Source organism: Fukomys damarensis, unplaced genomic scaffold (assembly GCF_012274545.1).
Source record: "Fukomys damarensis isolate Sample0158 unplaced genomic scaffold, DMR_v1.0_HiC HiC_scaffold_5, whole genome shotgun sequence".
Taxonomy (NCBI): Eukaryota; Metazoa; Chordata; class Mammalia; order Rodentia; family Bathyergidae; genus Fukomys; species Fukomys damarensis.
This window is the reverse complement of record NW_022900917.1, coordinates 72,068,022-72,091,057: the sequence shown is the minus strand read 5'-3', so window position 1 is coordinate 72,091,057 and position 23,036 is coordinate 72,068,022.

Here is a 23,036-nt window from a genome sequence, read left to right as displayed (position 1 = left end):
GTCCTGGCTGGTATGTGAGACATCCTGCCACTTGTTCCACGTTACCCATAGGTTACAGTGGTCCTTGAAGGGTCAGTGCCAGATAGGGATGCTGTTTGGAGCCTTTAGCACACCCTGGTAGGCAGTTCTCAGGTACTTACTGTTTTAGAGCTAAGCTATCCATAGATAATCACTCCCCAGTTGAGAAACAATCCTTGGTCTTCCCTTGGCCTTATTTGAATCTGCATATTTGACCATGGGCTACTATGCGATTCTAACTACCCATCATTAAGTGGGTGTTATCTAACACACCATAGCAAAGCTAGGCATGCTCCGCAGTATGCATCATCAAAGGGAAGTAGAATATACATGATTGGGACAGATCTGACCCTGATGTCACAAGTAAGTTACAAGAAGAAGCAGCTCTAGTGTTCACGATTCCCTCTCCTGCTATGCTACCTTCTCTTTCCTAGCCTGCAACTATGATCTCTTGGGAGTTATGTATGATTGTTTGGAGATGAAAAGAAGGCTCGCGCCTGGTTTACAGATGATATCCTGTGATAGGTAGGCACCACCCAAAAACCAGCAGCTGCAGCATTATATCCTTTTTATGGGACATCACTGAAGAAAAATGGCAAAAAGAAATCCTCCTAGTGGACAGAAATTTAGGTACTTTACTTGTTTGCTCACTTTGCTTGGAATGAGAAATGGCCAGATGCACGATTCTAGACTAGTCTTGGGCTATGGCCAATGGTTTAGCTGTATGGCTGGGACTTGGAAGGAACATGACTGGAGGATGGTGACATTAGGACTGGAAAAGAGTTAGGTAGGTAGACTTCTCTGGATGCCAAAATTAAGGTATTTGTTTCCCACATGAATGTTTACCAAAGAGTGACCTAAAAAGAAAAGAATTTTAAAAATAAAGTGAATAGATTAACCAATTTTGTGGTTATTAGTCTTTTCTCCATCTACTCCCATCACTGCCCCATGAGCTCATGAACAACATGGCCATGGTGGCAGGGATGGAGTTATGTATGGGCTCAGTGACATGGACTTCTACCTACAAGGCTGACTTGCTCATAGCCACTACTGAATACTTCTGCCAGCAGCAGAGGCCAATACTGAGTCCCTGTTGTTTCTTGGGCTATCAGCAAGCTACCTTGAGACAAGTTGATTGTGTTTACTGATTCTACTACCAAGGGGCAGCATTTTATTCTTGGGGAATAAATACTTTCTATGGGCATAGAGTTGGCTTCCTTGAGCACAGTGTTTCTCTCCAAGCTATTACCCATGGACTGTCACAATCTGCAATCTGCTCTGCATCTCATCAAGGAGCTCACTTCAAAGTCAAAGAAGTGCCAAAGAGCGTATGTGGATGGGGTTCATCAGTCCTACCAGGTTTCTCACCAACCTGAAGTGGCTGGCTTGATATAAACATGTAATAACTTTTTAAAGATTCATTTATAGCACAAGCTAGACGGCAATATTTTGCAGATCTGGGGCAAGATTCTGCAGAAGGCTGTATATGCTCAGAATCAGCATCCAGAATATGATGTTTTCTCTCCCTTAGCCAGGATTCACAAGCTTGGGAGTCAAAGGGTAAAAATGGAAACAGTGTCAGTCCCTGTTATTCCTAGTAACTCCAATAGTAATGCTTTTGCTTTCTGTTTCTCAGAACTTATGCCCTGCTCACCTAAATGTTTTCACTGAAAAAGAATGTTTCCATCAGGAGAAGCAGCAGTGATTTCCAATGTCAGCTACTATTGGCTCCTTATGCTTCTAAATCAACATGCAAAGAACAGAGCTGCCTTGTGTATGTGCTGGAATGCTTGATCCTAACTACCAGTGAGAAAAGGAGCCAATACTCCACAACACGTGTAGAATAAGGAGACCCTGAAGAGTGCCTCTTGGTACTGTGCCCTGTGATTAAGGTCAAAAGAAAACTGTAAAAATTTAACTTAGGTAGAATGACTAAGGAAAGAAAGCTTGAGTCACTGTACCAGGGATATGGAGAATGGGTAGTGGGAGCAGACAGTAGTCCATACCTACCACAGTTATGTGAACCATTACAGAAACAAGGGCTGTAATAGTCATGACTATTTCTTCCTTATATTATAATAGATAGCTTTATATGCAAGTATCTTTGTTTCCTTTCCTCCCCTATAATTTTATGATATAACTTGAGGTGTGTTGTCTCTGTATTACAGCATTTTAATTTTGTTAATTTCACCCTCATAGTATTTCAATTACAGTATATCCAAGAGAAGAGCAAAAAGTGTTTGGTTTCCTCTTATGAGGAAAGGTTAGTGTTTGGAAAGATAGAGGACAGTTGTATCGTGGCAGAGCAAATTATGATCTTGGTACTGTCTTCATTTGTGGATTTAGCAGGTGTAAGGAGATATATATGAACATCAAGTTGAGAAGAAGGAGCCTTGTAATGTTAAATTTCATGGGTTAAATTGACTGCAAAATGGGATCCTCAGATATTCGGGTAAATGCTCTACTGGCTTTGTCTGTGAGAATATTTCTGGATGGGATTAGTGTGTAAGATGGTAAAGTGAGTAAAACAGATTGTCCTTTCCAACAGCGTGGGTCTCATCCAATCAGTTGGAGGCATGAATGGAATACAAACTGGCTAAGGGAGAATTTTGTGTCCTTGACCAGGAATATCTGCCTTTATACACATTTGAACTAGGATTGGAATTCAAACCATTGTCTCTCTTGGGCCTCAAACTTTTTGACTCCAAGTTTTGTGACTTCTCAAGCTCCATCACTGTGAGAGTCAATTCTTTCGATGAATCATATGTAAGTGTATGTGTGTATAATATACACACATATATGTTATATGTGTTATATATTTGTGACCTAAGATGTCTGTGCATATGCAAATGTGTAGTTCATCACGTAGACAATGCCACTGAACATTCTTTATCTTTAAGTATATATAAAATATCCTAAAATATCTTTGGAGAACCTAAACTAATACACATATTGGCAGACAGCTATACTCTTTTTCTGTGTCAAAGAATGGAACTGAAGAGTCATAAAATAGATGCTTAGCTTTCAACGTCCACAGCTTCAAAAGATTTTCAAAAGTGGGAGTTTTCATTTAAGACAAAAAATAATCTTTTCCTTCTTCACAAAGGCAGGGGTCAGGATAAGGGAGGGAGAGAGACAGATAGAAAGAGAAAGATTAATTGAGATTGGATTACATCTTTGTAAGTTATACATGAAACTATGAAGCTATTTCAGATTTTCTTCTGTTTTAGACAGAAAAGGTAGTGGTGATGGTGGTGGTGGTGGATTTGTTCTCAGAGAAAAGTACCCTGGGAGGAGATTATTAACTGTCTCTCTTTGCACTTCATTCCTCCTTTTTGTTCATAGCCTCTTGGTAAAGATACAAATCACTGCCTACAGGTGGGAGGATAAAATGAAGGTGTCAAGTGAAATTGCAGAACCAAGCTGTAAATAACCCTGATGCTTTAATACTGAGTCAAACTAAAGAAAGAGCCAACATTACCTTTTCTTAGCTATGCTTTGGAAAAGAGGGAAAAGAATGACTAGTAACGGCGATTAGGAATAAACTACATAATTATACCTGTGTGTCAGTTTCTCTAAAGGTGTCTGATGTGCCACGTTAAATACAGCGTCAGGTAAAACTGTTTCCTTTATAAAACAAGTATTTCTTGAATATTCAACTTCGATAGCTATATCGCAAAGGTGCTAACAAGCATTCTGAGATACTCTCTTGAATTTTCTGTTCCCTTATCAAAAAATTATTTCAGTTAACCTTTCATTAAGAAGCAGGTTATCTGTTACTGTGATTCTGCAGATTGCACTCTTATTAATTACTTACACAGGCTCTTGTTCAAGGCGTAATGACTTTGTATCATGAATATTTACATGAGATGGTTCTTTCCAGTTATTCCACATTTCTCTTAGGATCAGCAATATGAGTATATTATCAGCTGAAAGCTCTTGAAAGCATCTAACTATTGTACAGGGCTTTGGGGTACATTTTCATTGTTTGGTTCTGTGCCCAAGTTAAGTAGGGATCTGGCAACTACCTGCCTTGTGATCAATGGAAGCATAAGACAGATAATTCAGGTCCCTACAGAAAGAGCTACAGAAGACATTTCATAATGCAAACTCAACTGTGTCACTGTCCCTCTTTGTCTACCAGCCTTGTTATCCAGCAGCAGTGGAGGCTGAATGAAATAATCTCTAAAGGTGTCTGCCAGCTTTAATGTTTGATGTCTTTATAATTTTCATCTGTCAATGTGATTATTTTACAAGTAGATTTCAGAGAACTGGATTATTGATATTTATCAAAGGAAGCAAGTCATTCAATGAAACAAACAGTGAATGATCACAATTGGGCAGCTGCTATTCAAAGAAGTCAATAAGAAATTTTTAAATAAATGAATGACTGAATAAATGCACAGATTACCTAGGAAGCTACAATAGAAGAGACAAATTTCTTTGAAAGTATAACTAACATACTTATTGAAATACTTATACTGAGAATATACACGAAATTAAAGTGCCAGCAAATGTCTGAGTAAATTTTCAAATGTCTCCAATGCTGTGGGTCCCAATAATCCATGTGGCATAGCAGGAGGGAGGGCTGGGTCAGATGTCTCCAGGTCACATCTCAATCTTGCACTTGCCAATGTCGGGACATTAGCATAATCACATCATTCCACTGAATGTGATTTTTTAACCATCAAGGACTTAGTGAACTTGATAGTTTATCTACCAAGGATGATATTTCTTGGTCATTATCTAAGAATTACTAAGATTGTGAAGACAAGTTTACTTGACAAACTGAAATAAAACTATCTAAGTGTATACTTTATTATTGTTATTATTAGCAAATTCCATGATGTAAAAGCACAGGTGAATTGGTGGCTAATCAGGACTGGCAGCCACCAGGGAAAGCTGGACATAAATGGCATTTGCCATCCTAGCCATGCTTTCAGTCTATTCCAATTTTTAGTATAAATTAGGCAGAAATTTAGGAGGTCAACAAAAATGAAACAGTTATTGTAATGCTGATTGTTGCTATATTTTAAAGATACAGGGACACCAGTGTGTGGTTCTGGATCTTAAATCATCACAATGCTGTGGGATTCCTAAATATTTACAGAAAATTCTGGTTCGAGCTCTCTAAAAACTCCTGAAGTGAGTCATTATAGTGGGGGGCATAGAAGGTGCTTGTCTTACTCTGTTTTCTGTTGCTGTAAGTGAATGCCACAGGTTGAGAAATTTGTAAAGAACAGAGGTTTATTTAGTTCACAGTGCTGAAATCTGTGAATCACTCAGCTTCTGTAACATGATTTAGTCTGGCTGATATTTCTTTGTGGGAAATCACACAACACAACACAACACCACCAGCAACAAAAACATATCTAATCTGTTATTTCTCTACCAGTAAATTTCAAAGGCTGTACAGAGGCATGCTGTCTAAGAAGCATGTCTAAACTATCAAAGTTGTGTGTGTTTTTTTGTTTGTTTGTTTTTTGCTTTTTTTTTTTGTTTTGCTTCAAAATAAGTTCACCTCAAGCCCTTGCTGTCTTCCTTTCCCAGAATTTTCATTATAGTGAGACCTTAAAGTAAGGATTGTTGGGGTCTGTTTTTATCTCTCAGACATATCAAAACCCAAAACCACTACCACAACCCTGGCATAGACTTATAGTGTTTGATAATCTGTATGAAATCCATTGATAGTTTCGCCTCTAATTCTTCTGAATTCATAATGTCATTATGGAAATAATTTTGAAAGCCTCTCTACCCTTTCTCCTCAAGGGTGGAGAAGTAGATGGGTAAGTTTGAAGACTACACACTTTCTCAGTTACACTTTACACAGACAAGTCATAAGGTATGTAAAGCACCAGGAAGATCTGCATGTAAATGATGTAAATACTGAGCATCCCACTGTCTCTTTGTATGACTTTACTATAGCTTTTCTGAATCCTAACAGCTCTTTTTTAAAGTGGGGTCAGTAGTACAGAACTCAAAAAGTAGGTGTTAGGATTCACTTAAATTACTGAATATAGGTGGAATGGTGGCAGCAGTAGGTGTTTGTTCCCTCAGTGCTACATCCTTATGTTCAAAATAACAGCTTTGTATTTACAAGCTCAGGATATAATATATTTGTATTTGAAATTATTTTGAAACTTCAGTTTTCTGAGCTAGATAATGTCATTGTGATCGTATTATAGATGATGTTAGATACTGCAACACTTAAATATCTGTCAACAGAACTAATCTGTACATGATTGGCTGGGAGATTGCAGCTAATTTGGTTGAGATCAGACTTGTTTCTTGGCTGGTCATCTGGTCCCCGCACAAGTGATAAAGCCAGAACTGCATGCTGCATTTATATGTGCATTCAATGAAGGTGTCAGACAGGAGGGAGGGAGGTGAGAGGGAAGTAGAGAGAGAGAGAGAGAGAGAGAGAGAGACCAAGCTAAGTCTTGTGAGGGATGTTTTAACTTCCACTCAGGTGTGCTCTCTCTCAGTTTCTGTTTTGCTAGCTGTGCTAGACTAGTGTAAATAAATATAATCAAACAATTGAATGGATACTATATTTTCTGTTTGATTCTATGTTATTTTACTCTTCCTTACAAACAGATTCCAAGAGGTTGCCTGACTGGCTCATCCCTTAATCTAGCTTTGCCTTATGTTCTTAAGCAGATGAGTCATCAAAAATACATGAAAACAAACAATTAAAACCTATTGTGGTAAATGTTGTGCAAACTGGCACCAACTCGAGAAGATGTAAAATGAGGCCAAGGAAAGGTCTACGGTCACTACCAACTTATGGGAACTTCAGTAGGCTCAGAAAGACATCTGATGACAAATAGTGACTGTCTCAGCATTTTGAAAGTGAGACAAACCGTTGGTGTGTACTGTTGTATTCTTTTTAACGAGATCATCTTTTGGCTGTGGTTTTATAGACTATAATGTATAGATGGAAAGTTAGTGATGAGATACTGAAAAGGAAGTCATTTGCTGCTTTTCTCCAGAGAATCTGTTGATTTTTTTTTTTTTTTTTTTTTTTTTTTTTTTTTTTTGCTGAAGGGGGCCCATATTTTGCCATTGATTTGTAATAGCTGTTTTCTCCAGGGTGCTGATAAAGTTCATAATTGAATTCACTTGGAGTCTTTCGTCTACTACTATCTGTAATTAGGTCACAAGTGAATGCTTCCCATCTTCGCTGATCTTCACTAGTCCTGTGGTGAGTGAGCCCAAAATTCTCCAAATACGTAGAAAAAAGGAGCATGGTTTTGAAAATGGAAGCCCTTTGTGCCAACACCTTCAGCATTTTTCTTCAAATCAGTCAGGAAAATATTTAGTGAACTTGTGCCATGAGCCTTCCTTTGTGCCTGGCAAAAGAAGCAATCCACTCACCGAGACTCAGTCCCCTGCTGCTACCGTCCCTCAGTAGGTGGTGTCCCTTCTACCCAGTCACCTCAACCTGAACTCAGTGCGTGTTGTTTATGGCTCCTGATCTGTGGTTCTTGGTAAGGACTGTGGGTCAACTAGCTTTGATGGCTGTCCTCTGAAATACCCTTTGTAGCTGCCTTGATTAATCACTTGGATTGATAAAGTTTGTTCTTAATTTTAAACATATGGAATATTATAGTTTAATACAATAAACATACTTATAATCTGCCCCATTATTAACAAACATTAACGTATTTTACACGTGCTTCTGATTTTGTAAGAAATAATCAATATAGCTGAAATTCAATTTGAAATCTCCCTTTCCATTATTCTTTTCTTTTCTTATTGGAAAAAAGAAACAATGCAGGTGTGATAAACCCCATGCATAGTTTTTTTAAAAATTCATTACACATATGTGATTTATATGTAACTTCTGATAGTCTATTATAATATACAAATATGGCATTCGACTCCATACATGATTTTACAATTATTATATTTTTCTTTTATCTTAATGTTTTATTCTTTATGAAACTCTTTCTTCTTCATTCTTTATCATTATGGCACATTCTAGCCTTCCTTTTCTATTTGTAATCTCATAGTCCAGTGAGAAACTTGACTGCTTAGTGGTTCAATTTTAGTTTACTTGCGTATTAATAACAATCATTAACCTGCATCCCTTCAATAAACAACTTTGTAAGCTAGACCAGTGGTGGAGAACCTACAGCCTACACATTATTGTGTTTTTCTTTTAAGACAAAAGAAGTGAATGCATGAGTTGTTTTTTCTACAGTAAAACCTCAGTATTTGGATTTAATTGCGGTGTTGGCATTTTGTGAAAAACAAGTGGGTTTTGGCTTGCAGTTTGGGCACTTGGTCTCTGACAGGCTTGCCATCACGGAAGTGTATAGTCCTTACGCATGGGATCGTTTTGTCATAAGTTTTACATACTCTCCTCTTTTACAGATTTATCTGAGTTAGCATCTTTCACGACTTAAGCAATGTTTTCTGAGACATTCGTAATACTGGTAGAATATTTTGTCATATCTTCATTCTATTACACTGTACCTTGACCTCTAAATGATTATTAAAATTTGTACACATAGAAGCTCATTTTGTGTGCAAAGCTCTATGAATTTCTATGGATTTTGACAGATGCATATTATCTGTATATCCCTTATTTCTATGTTATACAGAGCAGTTTCATTGCCCTATGAGATACCTTGCACTTTACCTGTTTATCCTGCCCCTGCAAACAACTGGTTTTTCTGTTGTCACTTATTGTTTTGCTTTTCCAGAATATCATGTAATAGAATCCCATAGAAGGTCATATTTTAAGATTGGCTTCTTTCACCTAGTAATTTGTATTTAAGATGTGTACACACAGTTTTTTTTTTGGTTTTTTTTTTTTTTTTTGGTACCGGGGATTGAACTTGGGTCCTTACGCTTGCAAGGCAGGCCACCGATCTGCTGAGCTAAGTTCCCGGCCCTTTGTACACATAGTTTTGTGGTCCAATAACTTAGTTTTTAAAATTATTACTGAACAATTTTTCCGGAAGCTTTTTTTAACCATCATCTATTGAGAGAAATAGTGGTTTCATCAGGTTTGGCTATGATGAATAAGATGGCTATAACATTTGTACACATTTTTTTTTTCTGTGAAGGTATTTTCAAACTAAGAGGGTGATCGCTATGTTCAGTTTTATAAGAAATTGCCAAACTTTTTTCAAAACTGTTTTGCATTCTCACCAGCTATGAACAAAAGTTCCCAGTGCTCTCCATTCTTGTCAGCATTTGATATTGTCAGGTTTTTGGATTTTAGTCATCATAATAAGTATGAAATAGTGTCTTGTAGTTATTTTAAGTTACAATTCCTTAATTAATTTTTACTATTGAAAAAAAGTGCACATTTGTGAGATTTTTATTTAAAAAGTTTACAATTGCATACAATTTCATATTTTCTTGTGTATAGTATGATATTTTGATACATGCAAATAGTATGGAATGACTAAATCAGGCCGCTGAATATATACATTATCTCACTATTCATCTTGCTGAATGTATTGCATTTCAGATATAAACCCTTTATAATGTAAGTACTTTCTAAAAGTTTTCTTCTAGTTTCTGGCTGATATTTTCATTCTGTTACCTGTGTCTGTTATAAAACAGAAGTTGCAAATTTGATAAAGCCCACCTTACTTTTTTATGTTGTTTTATATATCTTATACACATGTAATACACATATATAATATATTTATCCTTCTATGACCACTTTTAAATAACATTATACCACTTTACAGATACCTTATAAATTGATTTTTCTCAATACTCCCTCTAGCCTTATGACATTGGTACCATTCATATCACTTGAAGTTGCTATAGTAACTCCAATCATTGTAATCATTCTCAGTTTAATTTAGTATGTTTTAGAATAAATAATAAGGAAAGATTTAAACAGCTTGAATTTATTCCTCCTCTCCTGCTCTTCTTTTTTGTGTATATCTGAGTTTATGATCTATAATGTTTTCTTTCTCCCCAAAGATCTTGAAAAATGGTCCACCTGAAATTAAGTTTCTATGATTTGTTTTTTATTCATCTTCATAGTATAATTAAACTTGGTATTATGATGGTAAGGTGATATTTTTTTTCTTTCCACAGTAGATAATGCACATGATTTTCTTCCTGCTTTCATTATTTCTAATGAGAAGTCTGCAATCATTCTTATAGTTGTTCCTTTGTTGGTAAGGTGTCCACCACCTGGTGGGTTCCTACAAGATTTTATATTTGTCTTTATTTTTCTGTGTTCAAATCTGGAACACTTAGATATAGATTTTGTAAAATTTTAGCTTGATGTTCTATGTGCTTTCTTCATCTGTGATTTGTTGTCTGTCATTAATTCTATAAAAGTTTGAGCCATTATTGTTTGAAATATTTTGCTCAATTTTGCCTTTTTTATCCTTACTTTGCATTATGTATATTTTACACATTTTGAAGTTGTCTGACTATTCTTAAGTAATCTTTTATGTTCTTTTCAATTCATTTTTCCTTTTGCATTTTAGTTTGAAGTCTATTGATCTATATTTAAGCTTGCTGATTCTTTTCTATGTTGTGTCCAGAATTCTGCTGGATAAACCCATCAAAGGCATTGTTCTTTTGATTTCTAATGTTACATTTTTACTGTCCTTAGTGTTTCTATCTCTATGCTACATTGTATGACTGTTTTTTGCTTGTTATCTAGTTGCTTTTTTCCAAGAACACAGCATATACATCAAGTATATTGCTTGCTTTTGTCTGATGAGAGGTTTAGAATTTAAACATTTTATCAGTATGTATTAATTGTACATGTCAATGAGGTTTGCTATGAAATTTCCATGTATGCATGTAGTATACACCGATCAAATCTAATCTTTTTTCTACTCCCTACAGTTATTTTACATGCATTATCCTGTAAATCTAAATCTGTGGTATCTGAATCTCGTTCAGATGTTCTTTTGTCTCTTTAGACTGTACTTTTGAAAGTTCCAACAAATATGCCTGGTAGCTTTCTGTTTTAAGTTGTACATAACATATTGGGAAATGGCAACTCAGTAAAGTAGGCATTTAGTGTGTGCTCTGTGGACATGGGGACAGAGGCTTCAGATCCCTTTAATTCCTCTGTTGTGCCTACTCTGTTGTCCTGTCCTTACCTGAGAACCCCCTCTCCTAGTCTGCGCCGTGCAGCACTGACAACTCAGACCCACTGTTGTTACATGGGAGCCGGTGTAGCGTGTGTAGGGAGCGAGAGTAGAAGGCCTTTAATTTTATGATTACGTCTGTGTGTTTTCTTCAGATTTTATTCCTCAGTGGGACCATTTAATTTTTAAAGACTATTCTGTTCAATCATACAATTTCCACTTACTTAATTTCAAATAATCATTTTGTTTTATTTAGAACTTTGGAAATAGGCTTACTTCAAGGACTATTTCAAATGGTTGAATGTTTGCTTTTCTTTATGAATTACCCCATTTCAAGGGATAATTCAAGACTTAGCTGATGATTTTCAAGGTAGCTTATTGCCTTGAATATTTTATATTTTAAATTATGAGCTAATTTTCATTATAGCAAAATATTTTTTCTGAAAGTAAAACCTGATTCTCTACTTTCTAGAGTAAGTTAGGATGGATATATAACTCTATGTTACTTCAGCATGGATGCACAGTTCTATAGACATCTTGTATGACCTGCAGTTGCCTGTCCAATGCATTTTGACATTTTTCTCTCTCCCCACTGTTCTTTCCTCTCCACTGCACTGAGTTCTTGACTCTTCTAGTGAGTCACATTTCTCTTTCTCCTTTCTGTGTATTTTTGTCTGTTTGATCTCTTTATAGAATGACTTTTCTTCTTCCTTTCCTCACTAAATTCTAACCTGAAAGCACAGGGGTTTGCTTAGATTTTTTTTTTCATAAAATCTTTTCAGGTCATAACAGCTTTCCCTCTTTTTGTGACTATGATTGTTCCTATGAATACATCTATCAGTCAGAATCATTATTATCCACTTGCTTTGTCCTCTTGTTCTCCAACAGAACTTCAAGTTTTTGAGCTTGGGGAATCTGTGAGCTCTGATATCTATAGTGTTTACTACAGTGTTTGACACCTAAGACTCGGTGATCAGATATTGGTTGAATTAACTGTTACATAAATGGTTCTTGCATGTAAGAGGTAGGAGAAGAATTGAGAAGACTAATTCATTTGGATCAAGGGAAGAATGATGGTTCTTGAACATGTGTGAGAATGTAAACATAAGCAAAAGGAATCAGGAGAGGCTGAGGATGTTGCTGTGTTAGGTCAGTATAAAATAACAGAACTTGGATTATAGCAGCAACTTGAAAATAGGAAGAAAGAATATAAATTTAGCAGTGTTTTATAATAAGAAATAGCTGGATTTAATGATTCAATTTAATGAAAATGGTTCAAGAAGAGGAAGATAAAATATAACTAACAACAATACTGGAATAGAAGGTGCTTGTTTAGATGTGTTGTAATAAATACCTTTCACTTACTGGTGGGTGTATAAATTGTTCTGAATTTTCTATAAATATTTGGACATTATTTCTCAAAAGCCTTCCCATTCTAATACCATTTGACCCATTATTTCTATTTCTAGGAATGCATCGAAGGAAATAATCAGAAATAGAAATAAATATTTATGAACAAATATGTGCATTATTTATGAGAACAAAATACTGGAAACCACCTAAAAATCCAGTACTATGACAATTATGCAAACTATAATGTATATTCATGTAAAGGAATGGAATGCAATCATTAACAATTATATTTATGTTCATTAAGGATAATGAAAATACTTATAGAATTAAGTAAGGAAGGTAGATTATGAAATTACATTTTCTCAATTCCATAGAGAAAACAGTGGGTATAAGGAACAGAGAAAACATGTCTAAAATATTAATGAAAATGCTTCTGGGTAGGAAGAAGAGCTGATATTCTTTCCCACTTTGCTGAAGATGCCTGTAATTTCTGAATTATTTCCTCTAAGTATTAGTTTGCTATCCTAAAGGAGATTTAAAAATAATTCGTAATAGGGTATTTTGGAAGTGGAGAGAGTTTTGCGCTCAAATTTAAATATTACTTCCTCCATAAAAATCTCCCTGTCTTCTGCATGTAATAGTTTGTCATTGACTCCTTCCTTGTCATGTGAAAGGCAACTGAATAGTTAACACAGTGGTTACAGTAAAATGTAGCGATGGCTACTTTGTTTTCATGTAGAGGTAGCATGTTTGAGTTAACTTGTACAAGCTTTTAGTGATAGTCACCTATTAAAGAAACAGGCCCTATGGGAGTCTATAACTGGAGGTAACAGGAAGTACAGAATTCCCAGGAAACTTCTGCAAGAAGGAAAGATAGGTTATAATTTAGGAGGTTATAATTGGACACAACCAAATTTATGGACTTATTTGAGAAGCCACTGTACTAGGTGGGTTCACAGTTTTTATGTTGTGTTATATTGTGTTGTGTTTGTATTGCTTCCAATCTCTGACTCTCACTTAGGGAATCCACAGAACCCTTTTCTTATTGTTTCATAACACTTTTCTCTTTAGCACAATTAAATATCCGTCAGGTAACTTTTGACAAGATTTTGTGCTTAACAAACCATGATGGCAAAAGAAGGCTCTGCCTTTCAGCCGGGCGGGTGGTATCTGAGGTGGGCAGGACTGTATTTTGTAGGTGGTTGGGAATTGGAAGTGATGACAATTTAGAGCAGGGGTTCACAACATTTTGGCATTATTGACCTGTTAAGAAAACTTTTTGGAGCATTTTTATTCATAATCACGCCCATAGAATTCTAACATCATAGCCATACTGGAAGCTCATGTATAAACTATCTGTGCTTTGTGCACAGAAAGATGAGATTTTGTTTGCCTTCTTGCCTTCAAGATCAGTTTTTGTCTTCTTGGCGTTATATGTTGTCCGTTGAGACTTATGGGTTAAAGCCATTTACAAGGAGTTTCCCTGTTCTCCTCCGCCTTAGCCCCTTGGCAATCACTGTTTCTCTTTCTTCCTGCACCTGAATCAGGGTACCTCCACTAAGTTAATAATGTCAAGTTTTTTTTCACGTTGTAGTGTGTGCCAGCGATTCCTGTCTTTTCAAGGCTGAATAATGTTCCATCGTATGTGTGTACCTCATTTTATTTATTCTATTTTATTCACCCATTGATGGACATTTGTGTTGCTTCGACCTGTGGGATATCGTGAACAATGCTGCCATGATCATCCTGTGCAAATATCCCTTTGATCTCTGGCTTTCATTTATCTGAGGTTTATACCCAGAAGTGCAAACGGTATTGTTTAGTAATTCTATTTTAATTTTTTGAACAATTTGCATATTAGTTTTCCACAGTGACTGTACCATTTTGTATTCTTACTAATAGGACATGAGGGTTCCGATCTCTGTGTAACTTCATCGATATTCTCCCTCCTCTCCATACTAGCCATCCTAATGCACGTGAAGTCATCTCTCATTACGGTTTTTATTTCAATTTTCCTAATAATTGCCAGTGTTGAACTTGTGTGAAGTGCTTTCTGGCTATTTATACTTCTTTAAAGAAATTCTACTCAAGTCTTTGCCCATTTTTATTCAAGTTGTTTGCTGTTGTTAAGTGTTAGGCATTCTTAATGTTTTCTGAACAATTAGCTCATCTCAGATATCTGATTTGCCAACATTTTTGAATCCTACAGAATTTCTTTTCACTCTGTTCACCATGTCCTTTGGTGGATTAAAGCTTTTAAAAATTCACTTGATGTCTAGCTTTTCCATGGCCTTTGGCATTCTTTTTCTATTTCTTCTTCATCTGAGAACTAGGGAGTTGGAACCCGTGGTGGTACCATGGCCTGGGCAGACACTCAGATCCAATCTACTATCTGGAATTTGGGTCATGGTTCCCCAAGAGTGTCCTAAATACAGGATCCTGTGGATTTTGGCATTATTCACCAAAAGGCAGATAACATCGTGTCATTCCACCTCTGTAGATCGTGATAGCAAAGTAAGTTCAACCACTAACCAAAGAAAAGAGAAAAAAGTCAGGAACAGATGAGAAGCAGTCATGCCTAGACCGAGGAGGACAGTCCCTTTTCACGTGCCTCTTTTCACTCCATCCCTTGATGCCCCAGACTGCCATCACGGAGCTATTTCCACTTGGTCTGCATAGTCAAATTATTGATCTTTTTGTCTCATTGATACTTGCTCAGTGAACATCAGGGCACTTTCCCTGAGATTTCCTTTATACCTGGAGATTTGGTAAGAACTAGCATTTGGGGATGGGGTCCCTAGTGCACCTGGCTCTAGTCAAAGTCCAGCCAGAAGCTCTCCAGAAGTGTGGAGGTCTTAACTTCACCCTCTGTTTATGTATCAACCTATTAGTTTTTATGAAGATTAAACCTGTAGTGAGCAGAAACAATGTTTCCTGTTATTCCTATGGGAGAGAGGTAATGCATTTAAAAACCTCTCTGTTGCCATGACCAGAAGATTAATGCTTGTGTAATCCAGTTTGTTATCTGTCTGCGATGTCTCCTTCTGTCTAGCATAAGTCAATAGAACATCACTTGTCTAATTGAGATCAGTGCACTGCTGGAGTCTTTCTGAGGGAATGAAAGGTGGCTGCCACCATCTGTCAGGAGTTGAATTAATCCTCCAGGAACGAGGCCGACCTAATTACCCAGCTCAGACACACCAGGCTTGCTTTCACTTCTGTGGAATACGGCTGTGGGAAAGAAGCCCACATGCTTCTGGGTAATCTTCTCTCAAACTGCCTTAAACTCACCTGACATGCTGTGGTGAGGCCTTTTCATGTGAAAGTGCTATTTTTTACAATTGTCACCTTTTTATCTGAAAGCATTCTTAAACGAAAAGGCAATTTCAGTCACATATTAAACTATTTTTGCCCTATATTTGTCAGATTCATATGTTATATATAGAAGTTATGCCCTTGATACTCTAAAGCAGTTCTGTTCAAAGAGATTATTGGAAGGAATATAGTTTAAATCCTTTCAAAAATCATCTTGTTTCATCCAATTATCACAGCAGCAATAACGGGAAGGGTAATTATTGCTCAATACTGTAATTCAGTCATGATCCAGCCATTATTGAAATCATTTTAATATTTCATATTCACAAGTTTTCTGAAGTCTATACAGTTTATGGTCCATTTATGAATATTTTAAAAAGCAAAGCAAAAAGATGGGAAGCATAAGATCTGCCAGCTTTGCCGAGCTAATAAGTCTCATAATGAAAGCACAAATTGATGTAGTTCAACTCCAGAACAAGGTTGCCACAGGAAATAAAAGATGACTCGATAAAGTTTAAACTTTAGATAAGCAAATAAAATGCAATTTTAGCATCTGTATGTCCCCAGTACTGTAGAGAACATAAAAATACCAAGAAAATATTGTTGTCTAGCTGAAGTGAGAGTTTTGCATAGTTTGCTGTTTGTTTGTCATAATTTGTTTTTGCTAAGTCTGACAGCCTTACCCAGATCTTATGTTACTTTTCTCTTTTTTTTTTTTGGTCTTCAGATCTCTTGTTTTCTAAAGCTTCATCAATGTGTACAGTTGTATCTCAGTTTACAAACTCCATTCTCTCCATGATTTTTGATTATAAACGGAACTGAGATGAGAACCATATCAGATTTTCCCATAAGGTCAACGTCAAACCTAACCACTGAATTTGATTCGGTTCTTGTCCAACTCAGTTTGTGAACGGAGGTGCTATTGCACTTAACATAAATAATTCTGCAAATGTAATCTGTACATTTTGATGAGTCTAGACATGCTCACACAGGATGTCATCCCCATGGTCACAGTGCTAAACATAAGAGCATATGTTCCCACGAGCTCTGCTGTACCTCCACTGCATCTGAACAGGTGAGGACCTTGACTCCAAAGGAAAAATATATTACTTACTTATTGCAAGTAATATTCACTAGCAGTAGAGTTAGATGCCCTCATCCCCATCTCAACTATAGAGTCATTTTATAGCCTGGTTAGGAGGCTTGATCGGATGCAGCTTTTAATATATCACCCAAGACAGTGCAGGGACACAAGCATATTCATATCTGTGAGTACATCTCTTATTTCATGGTTTAAGTTGCTATGATTTGGATATGGTTTAAGTGTCTCACAAAGGTTTTTATGCTGGAAGGTTGGTCCCCAGCATGGTGGCACTGGGGTGGTGGAATGAGAGGGGGGAAGTCTCATGGAAGTTGGTTAGGGCATTAGGGTTCCTGGCCTCAGAAGTGATAAAGGTTGCTCTTGTGTGAAGCCGTTAGTTAGCAAACTGGCTTGCTGTGTAGAACAGTCCTAGTCTCTCAATTTTTCTTATTTCTAGACTCACACATGCCCTCTCCCCCAGCACATCTCCAACTATGCTGCTGTCTGCCAAGTTATGAGTCAGCCCAAAGTCTCCCACCTGAGCCCAGTGGAGATAAACACCAAGCTCCTGAAGCTCCAGACATGTGAGCTATGGAAACCTCTTTTAACAAGCATCTAACACCATACATTTTGGTAAAGCAACAGGAAGTAGACTAACACAGGGTACTAAAATTTTGTTTAAATATTTAAGTAATAATGACATTTTAACTAGCATAGAATGTTGCTTAACAAAGACTTTGGTCCTACACTAAATTCTTTTCTCTCTTCTTATATTTCACCTTATAGGGCTTAGGACATTTCATTTAGAGGTGAACAGGCCATTAGGATTTTTAAGGCATTGGGAAAGTTTTTCTCTGCATGTTAATTCTATCTTGATGTAAAGTGAAGAATGAAATTAGGTGTTTTACTTCTAATATTCTTATTGTCCTTGCTAAACCACATTTTCAGGAATTAAAAGGGACTGACTCTGATGTTTCATTATTGATTTTTGTAGCAAGTGTTGCGATGGCATTCTAGGAGCTCTCTTTATTTCATTCTTCTTGGGGACTAATTCTTTAATTGTATGCTCAATTCTAAAATTGCTACTTACACCAGACCCCATGGCCACTTTCCTTTCTTCATGGACTTAAGAATGGCATTTAATATCTCTGTCACCTCTTCTGCAGCATTTAGCAGAGTGTTGAGCAAAAGAAGGTGAAAAAAAATGACAAGGAGGGCAGAAAGGTCATAGCTTAAAAAAAGAGAGAGAGAGGTGTCAACTTAAATAGAGTAAGAAACAGGAAGCTGATTAGTAAAGCATAGTTCTGGGTGTATCTGTGAATGATTGACCTGTAGGCCATCAATCAGGGAGGAAAATTCACCCCAGTGTAGGTGGCACCCACCAATAGGTAGGTACTGTGGGTGGACTTTAAAGGGAAAGAAAAAGGAAGTGTTCTATTTTGGAAGATGTGCAATCTTTGCTATCACCCTTGGAGATTGATTTCTATTTTTTTCTGCCTTCCACTACAGATTTGCTCTATCACCTTTCTGGAGATATTTCAAGCCTTTGATCTTGAGCTAATACTTCATCTTTGACACTTCATGTTCTGTGGCTTCCATCTTGGGCTGAGCAGCTACTGTGTCTTTTATCTTTTTAGCACACAGGCAGCCCTTGTGCATTCTTCTGTCTCTACAGCGCTTAATAAATCTGCTTGCATAGTTATACATATATTTTCTATTGATTCTGTTCCAGAACTCTAATACAGACATGTTAACTTTGTAATGTGAAGACAATGGTGGGGGGAGAAAGAGAGGAAGAGAGAGACATTTATTCATGGCCGTATTTCTGGCTTTGAAGATGGATGAAGGGGCCATGAACCAAAGGAAGCAGGCAGCCTCTAGAAGCTAGTGAAGTCATGGAAACAGATTTATCCCTGGAGCTTCCAGAAAGAATGTGTCACAGAGAAACCTTGACTTTTGACTTTCGAAACTATAGAAAAATGTTTGTGTGTTAAGTCACAAAGTTCACCATAGCTTGTGACAGCATAGAAAATAAATGCCCTATCCTATAAATGAAATGATTCTCTGAAATGATTCTTCTGTGAGGCTCTCTCTGATTTCTGGAGATAGAATCAGCTGCTGCTACTCTGTGCTCTGAAGCTGAGGCCTATTCACAACCTTCTTGCAGGATGGCTGCTGGTTTATGTGTCTGTTTTATGCACACTGAAGACTAGTTCATCTTCGATTTCTCAGCTCATTCCCTATTAACTAATATATAAGCCTATTCATATATAATCAACAGGCATTCACCAGATGGCTATTTGCATGCCTCATGGAGTGTATTAAGGTTTAGAGATGAACCTGAGAGCAGCCCAGAAATCCAAAAATTCCAACAACAGCTTTGGGGCAGGCAGATCTGGGTCAGAAATTAGCCACATGACATTGGGAAAATGTCCTGATTTTTCTGGGCCTCAGTTTCCCTGTGGGACTATGCTATATAATTTCTATGGTGGTTGGAAAAATTAAGAAAATACAGAAATTCCTTTAAAGCTAGTCATTTAAAAAATTATCTTATCTTCCGGTACTGTGACACTGGACATTTTCACTCACGACTGGGTCTGCTTGTTCTCACATGTGCCGCCAAGGATTTAAGAGGCACTCAGTGAAAACCAGTATACAGGAAAGAAAGTAGAACCATTGCTCCTAGGAAATGCATGTTATAAGTGGGTGAATGTAAACAGACTTTTTTCTTCATTTGCGCTTTTTTGAGAAGCAAGGACAGAGGCCATGGTTTAAAGTCTGAAGATAACTTGGCCTTTGGAAAACTGAAACCTTGTTACAAGACCACGTAGGTAGCAGGGCTCGTTTTAGGTCCAACTTCAACAGCCAATAGCATTGCTAGTTCTGCAGTTTGCATGACTCTTAGTCTTCAGGAACAACAGTGGGTCAGAGGCAGAGTGAACCTATGGTTCTGGACGCTCCCTGCTGGTCCCCCCACAGCCAAACTCTGGGCGGAATTTTTACTTATCTCTTTAGAAAGGGACTTCACAGTCAGAATTTAGATTGTGGTTGCTCTATGTCCTTTAATTATCCAGGAGGAACTGAGGTATCAAGGACCAAAGCAAAACCTCCACAAGAACAAGGAGGTCCTCATAGGCAACCCAGGAGAAACAGCAAAGGAGGAGGAGTCAAGGCTCTGAGCATCCCTTCTGGATACGTTCACCTGCGGAGCTGTGATGCTGTTGCCTCTGTCCTTCCTTGGCACACACACTTTCCCTGTCTGCCTTGATACCACCATCACACTGCCTCATCAGATAACGCCTACCATCCTACAAGAGTCAGCCCAGGAAATCACCTTCTTGGGCTATAAACTAGGGCTCGAGGGTTCTTCCCACAATGTCCCTGGGCCCGAGGCTGCCTCATTGCTTCAGAGTTTCATGTGATTTTCGGACCTTCCTGACCTCTTCAAAGGAACTGCAAAACCAGAAGAAAGAACTCTGCTTATTATCATCCATATGCAACAACCAAACTCTAAATCAAACATGCTTGGTAGAGGGGATCCCTTGTAAATGTCTACCAACAGCAGCCTAATCATTCATAGCTTGGAATTAGTCATGGACATGGCTGTAGGTATTGACAGTTGGAAAGCTATTGAGTCAGAACCTGAAATAATAAAACATCAGTAGCAGAATCTGGATGTATACCTATTCCATTCATTCATTCATCTATTCTTACACTATTAATCCAATTCATATGTATTGAGCACCCAGAGTTTAGGACCCATTCCGTCCATTCTCTAATTCATTTGTTCATTTAACACACTATTTGTTGTCTGTTAGGGATTAATGTTAAGTGTTTGCTTTTTGTGTCTACTTGGTGTGCATATTGGGAATGTCACACCAGTGCTCCCCCATTTGTAACACAAATGCTCTTACAGGACAGGAGAGGAGACAGGCAACACAAAAGTAAACATACAAGTGTAACACTATGAATTGTGCTACAAGCTTCAAAGGAAAGAGAAATGGGACATGGAAAAGGAAACCATAGGCTGGGAGTTAAAGCATTAAGGATTCAGAGCCACTCTTTGCTTTTGCACCTGGGATGGGGTAATTCCAGGAGAGCTCAGGGGAGCAGAAGTCTGGGGACAGGCAACAAAACCACTGAAGGCTTTGGGTCACGTAAAGCAGTCTTGACTCTGTGAAACTGTGTCCACCAACTGTGATGGTGTGTTTGGGAGCAGGTGCAGAGGCCCCATGGAAAGTAAAGTTTCAGAAACACTCGAAGTCTCCATATGGCCTGGGTAGGGAGGGCACTAACACCTTTGCTCTGTGCTGTGATCTTGTTATCACTGCTGCTGTCCTCAACCGAATGGTAGAGCTGGGTTGTAAATCCAGGCGTGGGTGGCTATGAAGCTGATAGTTTAAATATTACCTGGAAAACAGTCAAGCAGAAAAACGAGAAATTGCTAGTCACACATAAGCTATAAATGCAGATATCATTTTCTGAACACTTACTGTATGCCCCAGCATTTCTAAGCCTTTCATACAAATTAACTCAGTTAGTCCTCATCAAACTCCATGAGATAAGGAATATTGTATTTGTCATGTTATACATAAGGAAAATAAGGAGAAAGATATCAAAGAACTTGCCTAATATAACATAACCAGTAAGCGACAGAGAGGAGGTTCAAACACAGGCAATCTGATCCTGGGATCCTCCATCTTCATCCTAACACAACTAGTTTTAGAAGTGACACAAATAGAAGTTAAAATTTATTACCACTTTAACCTATAAGTAAATCCTAACTTACATAGTCTATAATTTAAAATGTAATGGGTCATTACAATTTTTCATGTGCAGTCCAATGTGAAAAAGAGGAAAATTGGCATTTTCAGGACACTACATAAAACTAGCAAACCATGAAACTGTGGCTTTGATTTGAGTCTCCATATCTTTATCAATTTGAGTCTTTCTTCATTTGATTTTTATATTTTATAAGGGAAAATAGTCATACTTCCTGTCTGTTTGGCTGTGCATTTGGAAATTGTAAAACAAAACCACTTATCTCCATCTAATGATAGCTTTGGTTTGCAAGCTATGGTCAATTCACCTTGTTGATATCCTTACCTAATCTCAGTGGTTCAGGGTGCTATCTTATTTCTTCAAGTTCCATTTCTTTTATTGGTTTTTAAATTTTGTTTCATAGATTTGGTGAAAAGCAACTTTAGAGAGGACGAGCCACAAATTTGTGAGTTTTTGAGTGGTTGCTAAGTTTGACTGTGTAGATTTTGCACTGTTGTGTGTGCTGTTGTGTGTGCTGTTGTGTGTGCCCTGCAGTAGTGCAATGTGTATTCCTCTCCCTGTAAACATACTGAGGAGTGTGTGGCTGTGGGAACCATCTAGGTATGAAAATGTTGGTATGAGTGAGTGGTAAGACTGTCTAAGAGTCCACAGGTGTGCATGTGTGAATTTGTGAGTGTGTATGACTCAGTCTAGAGCTTGGGGTGCAGTTGGAGATATGTAATAAGAGCATTGAAAAATCTTAATATCCGTAAGACAGATGAGATTCCCACAAGTGCAGTTGCATGTTTCTTCTGGCAGCATGGATAGCTGACATTTAGACATTGTGTGGTGTGCTACATGATAAGGCTCTTAACAAAAATTGATAATTGATAATTACCAAATTTCCTCCAAATTTGTTCTTTTTAAAACAACACTCTTTTTTTTACCCTGAATAGCAGTGTTTAATTTCCTCCACTATTGCAGAATATTTACCCGGAGATACAATTCTAAGCTTTATACCTAGTTTTGTGAACTTTTTTTAGATCTGATCTTTCTCACATATGAAATGAACAGTTCTGTCTTTCTCTGTTTCTTTTTGTATTTGAGAAAACTGCTGCACCATCAAATAATAAATAGACTTTTTATTAATATACTTGGTACATAACAATAAATTAGTCATGGGAAATCATAAATAAATGAATAAAAAATTAATTTAAAAATTGATGACTAGACCTTAATTTATAATGGCATACAAACTATATGCTACACTTTTGTTTTTCTTTGTATTAATGTATTCATTAATGAAATTCATTCTTCAATAAACATTAATCAAGTAAGCACTTTGTTAGGGTTCTATGTTCAGTGCCTGGGGCTTCTGTCATCCACTTAAAGTATTCTCACAGGGCAAATATCTACATGGG